Source organism: Dipodomys spectabilis, unplaced genomic scaffold, assembly GCF_019054845.1.
Source record: "Dipodomys spectabilis isolate Male_0828 unplaced genomic scaffold, ASM1905484v1 ptg000742l, whole genome shotgun sequence".
NCBI classification, from domain to species: Eukaryota; Metazoa; Chordata; class Mammalia; order Rodentia; family Heteromyidae; genus Dipodomys; species Dipodomys spectabilis.
Genome location: NW_024871419.1, coordinates 268126 through 274138, shown reverse-complemented (window position 1 = coordinate 274138; position 6013 = coordinate 268126). Strand labels below are relative to the sequence as shown.

Sequence of the window (6013 nt, the reverse complement as noted above, 5' to 3'; positions counted from 1 at the left end):
ATGGAATAAACATAGGAGAACCCAGATGTCTTCTATTCAGCCAGATAGCAAAGAGATTAACAAAACTAAAATACCATCAATTTTTGTGCTTTTTTTAATTTAAAATATCTAATTTTTTTACAAAAATATTTGTGTCAACAGGACTTGGGTTTCTTATAGTTATTTTAAAATCCATTGTTTGGACAGTTAACATTCTAGGCCATAATACACTTCTAGTTCCATCTCAGTTTGGGGAAATGCTAAGCGATGAGCACAACATTGACTGCACTGGCAACTATTATGTAGACAGCAGCTTACAGCTGCAGAGAATCGAGGTATATTACAATGAGGCAGCTAGTGAGTGTCTCCTGTCCGGCTTCCAATACTGTGGCAGAATAGGTCCCTGGGGAATACTAATGACAAGGAAGGAGTTCCTGCCTTTCTTAGGGTGGTATTGTAGTTGGAATTTGGGGCCTCAATCTTGTAAGTCAAGTGCTGTATCCACCTGAGCCACTCCACCATATATTTTGTTTTAATTTTTGAGTATACACTTGTGAATTTCCTCAGGAAAGCCTTTTACTGAATTCCCCCTACCTGTACTTGCTGACTAGCCACACCTGGATTTTTTTTTTTTTTTTTGTCATGGGGCTTCAACTCTGGGCATAGGCATTGTCCTTCATCTCTTCAATCTTTCTTTTCCTTTTATTATCAGGGGTTCCTTTTTTTAGAACTCTCTGGGCTTCTGGGATAACTCCTTCTAGCTTAGTTTAATTCATTAATTCTGCTTGTTGTAACATATTTGCAAATTTTAAGTTTTTATGTTTACTATGCGTGAGCCGCAAAACCGCTTGTGAAGTTGTAGGAGTTTTTGGAGGCAGCGTCACATCAGATGATTGATTGGGGCATCGCCCACATTTAATCTTTGGTCCTAGTCTTTATTATTTAGAGAAGTCATCTCTATTGGACTGGAAGGAAACAACATGCTCTGTTCACGGATCAATAGAAAAATAGCCAAAACGAGAATAAAAGCAACGAATGTACAGCCAAGAAGAATATAGTAAGAATAAAGGTAGAGGCTATAAAGGTGCAGCCAAGTGTATGGGAAGCCTTGAACCAACACCCCCTTCCTGCAGGCATGCTTCCTTAAAGCTCTTTGTCTAACGCGATCTCATGCAGACTCCGCAGGAGGTGGCATGACACCAACTATTTCAGGTAGTTTCTTGGAGATGAGAGTCTCCCACAATTTCCTGCCCCAGCTGGCTTCAATCTGCGATCGTAAGATCTCAGACTTTTGAGTAGCTAGAATTTCACCCTTCAGCAACCAGAGCCCAGTTGCATTGCCCTCTTTAAAATACAGATTAAATTTCTAAAAAAAATTTTGAAATTGAAAATTTTAAAATTTTAAAGAGGGATGTTCAGTCACTAATATATATGTGAACAGTCCAAATCATAAAGCATAAATAAAGTGTCTCACCTTGAAATCTATAACACTTCTGGACTTCAGCATTTTGAATATGAATACTTAGCCAACAATAAATTCTTTTTAAGGTTTTTAAAGTAAAAAACATTGTTGTGATGTAGAAAAACCCAATAATAATGTGTAAACACTGCTTTTAAATGATATATATTGTCTTTCCTAATACAAACAACCTTACTGAAGTCTACAGAGTAGATTGTCAGTTTTTGTAACTGTCAATGTGAAATTCATTTAATTTTATATAAAGAGTTTCCATTCTACATCATTGTATACAAACAGAATCGTAGATAATTGGTTTTCCTGTGTAATAAACCAATGAAAAAGTGCAAACAAAAGGACAGAGCTATTTAATGTATTTGAGTTTTATAGATCTACATTTGGGGATGTCCTCACCTTGGTATTTTGTGTTGATATTGCTTAAGTAAGATATAAGACTTTAATCTTGTGGTTCCTTGGTTGAGAGTCGTTGTGTGGAATTGTGTCACTGCTATGAACAGTATTTTATGTTGTGTCTTTATTAGATCCTGTATATCAGGCAGGATGGCCAGTTTTCTTCATGTCATTGTTTAGGAAGGGGGCAGTCTCAAACTCATGTTTATATCATTTTAACTGATATCCCTTTTGAAAAATCAGGTTAAATGGCAAATTGCAAGTAATTGCCCAAGGTTGCTCTGAGTATTTGAATACAGGGAAATGTGCTATTTGATAACAATTATTGAAACATTATAACACAAGAAATATGAATTTTATGTATTTTCCCCAGGAAAGCATTATACTTGAATTTCCCCTACATCTACTTGCTGAAGAGCCACACCTGGCTCTTTTGTTTTGTTTGTTTGTTTTTTTTGTCGGCAGTGGCACTTAAACTCTGGGCCTATGCACTGTGCCTCAACTCTTCTGTTCAAGACAAGCAGCCCTACCACTTAAGCCACAGTGCCATTTCTGGTTTTCTATTAGTTTATTGGAGATAAGAGTCTCACAGACTTTCCTGCCCAGGCTGGCTTTGAACAGTGATGATCTCCAACTTCAGAGTTGCTAAGATTATAGGCATGAGCCACTGGTGCTCTGCACCTAGCTACTTTTAATTGGGGAAGGGAAGGGATAGTGGGAGAACAACAAAGGAGTGGGTAACAATGTTCGACAATAAATGTTCTCATTTCCTTACTCATGTAACTGTAACTCCTCTATACAGCACCTTTACAATAAAAATAAAATTAACAAAAAAGAGAAAGCTTCTTGCTGATAGGCAATGATGACTCACACCAATAATCCTAGCTACTCAGGAGGCTGAGAAATGAGAATCATCGTTCAAATCCAGCCTGGGCAGGAAAGTCCCTGAGACCCTTATCTACAATAAACAACTCAGAAAACTGAGAGTTGGACTGTGGCTCAAGTGATAGAGGTGCTAGCCTTGAGCTGAAGAGCTGAGGGACAGTGCCCAGGCCCAGAGTTCAAGCCCCACCATGAACAACAACAACAAAAAAAAAGGTGTTGTCATCTTTCTTTTGCCTCATTAGACTCAAAGCCTGATGCTCATCTTTGCCTCCTGAGTAGCTGAGATTTCAGCCACCATGCCCAAAGCAAAGGAATAAAATGCATGGAAATAGACAACTGCAAACGTCCTTAAAGTTGCTGAAGCCTCTTGCATGGTGATTCATTCTCAAGATATCTTTTCTGTTTCCATGTCTGAAATGCTGTAATTTCTATAATGAATGCTGAGAGCCACTTAGAATCATAAGCTCTGCTCCTAAGTTCCTTGTCAAGTATAGGCCCAAGTCAACTCTTGTTCCCACAGGCAACAAATATGTTCCTCGGGCCATCATGGTGGACCTAGAGCCTGGCACCTTAGACTTAGTAGGATCGGAACCATAGAGTTTCAGTCCAGACACTTCATATTTAGTATGTCAGCATGGTCCATAGAAGATGGCTAACAGGCACCCCTCCTTCCTAACATCCAGACACTCCAGTTCCCAGAGCTGAGCTGAGCCTTTATTCATCTAGATATCATCCTCACCTAACCCACCTATTTCAGTCCACAGGTGTCATGTCCCTGTCCACTCAATCAGCACAGATAAATACCAGTCTGCAAACAGCCTCTGAAGGGAATGATCAGCGAGCAGGGAACGCCTCCAACAAGGTTTCAGTGCTGCTGGCCATTTCAAATACCTGGCAATAACAGGGAACCATTTCAGGACACCAGAAATCAAAGCACAGCTATGTTTGAGCAAGGTGCAGACAAGTGCCTGCAGCTTAGCTTCCCTCTGACCATTCTGTTCTCCTGTTCCTCCTGTGAAAGTAAGTACTTTTCCAGTATTGAGGCAGGCTCTGTTCATTTTTTTTGGTCGGTCGTGGGGCTTGAACTCTGGGCCTGAGCACTGTACCTCAGCTCTTCAGCACAAGGCAAGCACTCTACCGCTTGAACCACAGCATCCCTTCTGGCTTTTTCTGTTTATGTGGTGTTGAGGAATCGATCCCAGGGCCTTGTGCATGTGAGGCAAGCACTCTACCACTGAGACCCCTTCCCATCACCAGGCTCTGTTCATTTTTAGAAGTACGTGGTTTGGGTTAAAATGTATCTTCCTCCACATTGTCTTTACTTTCTTTAGAACCTGGGTGATTTGTAGGGTCCCAGATACATTGAAAACATTTCCTGGGGGCTAGGAAGGTGGCTCAGCAGTACCGTGCTTGCCTTGCATGCATGAGGCCCTGGGTTCGATTCCTCAGCACCATATAATCAGGAAAAAAAGCCAGAAGTGGTGCTGTGGCTTAAGTGGTAGAGCACTAGCCTTGAGCTGAAGAGCTGAGAGACAGCACCCAGGCCCAGAGTTCAGGCCCACGACTAGACCCCAAAAAAGAAAACATTTCCTTTATTTCACCAGTGTATCTAAAATAATAGCCAAAGTTGCTCAGAGGAGCCTATAGTCTTCACAATGCATATAGCAAAGTCATTATTCCTGGAGTATGTGTCTCATCATGTCTTTGTGTCTGATAGGCCAGAACAGAGCAGGCAATAACTGGGCCAAGGGCCACTACACAGAGGGAACCGAGCTGGTGGAGTCTGTGCTGGAAGTGGTGAGCAGAAAGGTGTGTCTGTCTCCAGGGTTTCTAGCTGGCCTACTCCCTGGGAGGTAGCACCAGGTCAGGCATGGGCACCCTGAGTCTCAACAAGATCCGAGAGGAGTTCCCAGACAGCATCATGAACACCTTCAGTGTCATGCCCTTGCCCAAGATGTTGGACACTGGCACCTTAGACTCAGTGAGATTGGAACCATTTGGCCAGAGTTTCAGACCAGACAACTTCATATTTGATATGTCATCATAGTCCATGGGAGATGGCTAACGGGCACCCCTCCTCCCTAACATCCAGACACTCTAGTTCCCAGTGCTGGGCTGAGCCTTTATTCACCTAACCCTATCATCCTCACCTAACCCTACAACACCATCTTGTCTGTCCACCAGTTGGTGGAAAATGTAGATGAAACATTCTGCATTGACAACAAGGCCCTGTATGACATCTGTTTTTGCACCCTGAAGCTGCCCATGCCCACCTATGGAGACCTGAACCACCTGGTGTTGGCTACCATGATCAAGGTCACCACCTGCCTGCGCTTCCCTGCCCAGCTGAATGCAGACCTGCGCAAGCTGGCTGTGAACACGGTGTCCTTGCCCTGCCTGCGCTTCTTCATGCCTGGCCTTGCACCCCTGACAAGCCGTGCCAGCCAGCAGTACAATGCTCTCTCAGTGCCCAAGCTCACCCAGCAGATGTTTACACCAAGAACACGATGGTCACCTGTGATCCCCGCCATGGCTTCTACCTGACAGCGGCTGCCATCTTCCGAGACCGCATGTCCATGAAGGAGGTGGATGAGCAGATGCTCAACTTGCAGAACAAGAACAGCAGCTACTTTGCAGAATGGATCCCCAACAACGTGAAGACACTTGTGTGTGACATTCCCACACATGGCCTCACGATGTTGGCCACATTCATTGGCAACAACACGGCCATCCAGGAACCCTTCAAGCACACCTCAGAGCAGTTCAGTGCCATGTTGCAACACAAGGCATTCTTGCACTGGTATACAAGCGAGGGCATGCATGAGATGGAGTTCACTGAGGCTGAAAGCAACATCAATGACCCGGTGTCCAAGTACCAGCAAATCAAAGATGCCACTGCTGATGAACAGGGGGAATTTGAAGAAGTCCTGTGGAAGAAGAGGTTTAAGATTTCCCATTGCTAGCAGTGCAACAGGAATGCCAGGGCCTGCCTACTGCTTCTCAAATAAATGGTGCTATCCTGAGCTTCTGTTGTCCTGCAGTGGGACCTTGCTATGTATCATCATGCTCAGCCTTCTCTGTCAGGAACTCACTGACAGTGAATGTAAAAATGCAGATTTCTTTTAAATATGATTGTTTTAAAACCCTATTTGTATAAATAAAGAAGTATACATTTTATACCCTGAGCCCTTATTCTTCTTTAGAATCCTTTTTATTCTTTCAGTGTATTTGAAATATAAATTTGGACAGAAGGATTTAATCTTAGCAATATAGGACTGGTGC

General features: G+C 42.9%; 1 pseudogene; it reads left to right on the top strand.

Moving 5' to 3' along the window:
- The first annotated feature begins 236 nt into the window (after nt 1-236).
- Nucleotides 237-5694, top strand: LOC122102098 (annotated as a pseudogene).
- The last annotated feature ends 319 nt before the right edge of the window (nt 5695-6013 follow it).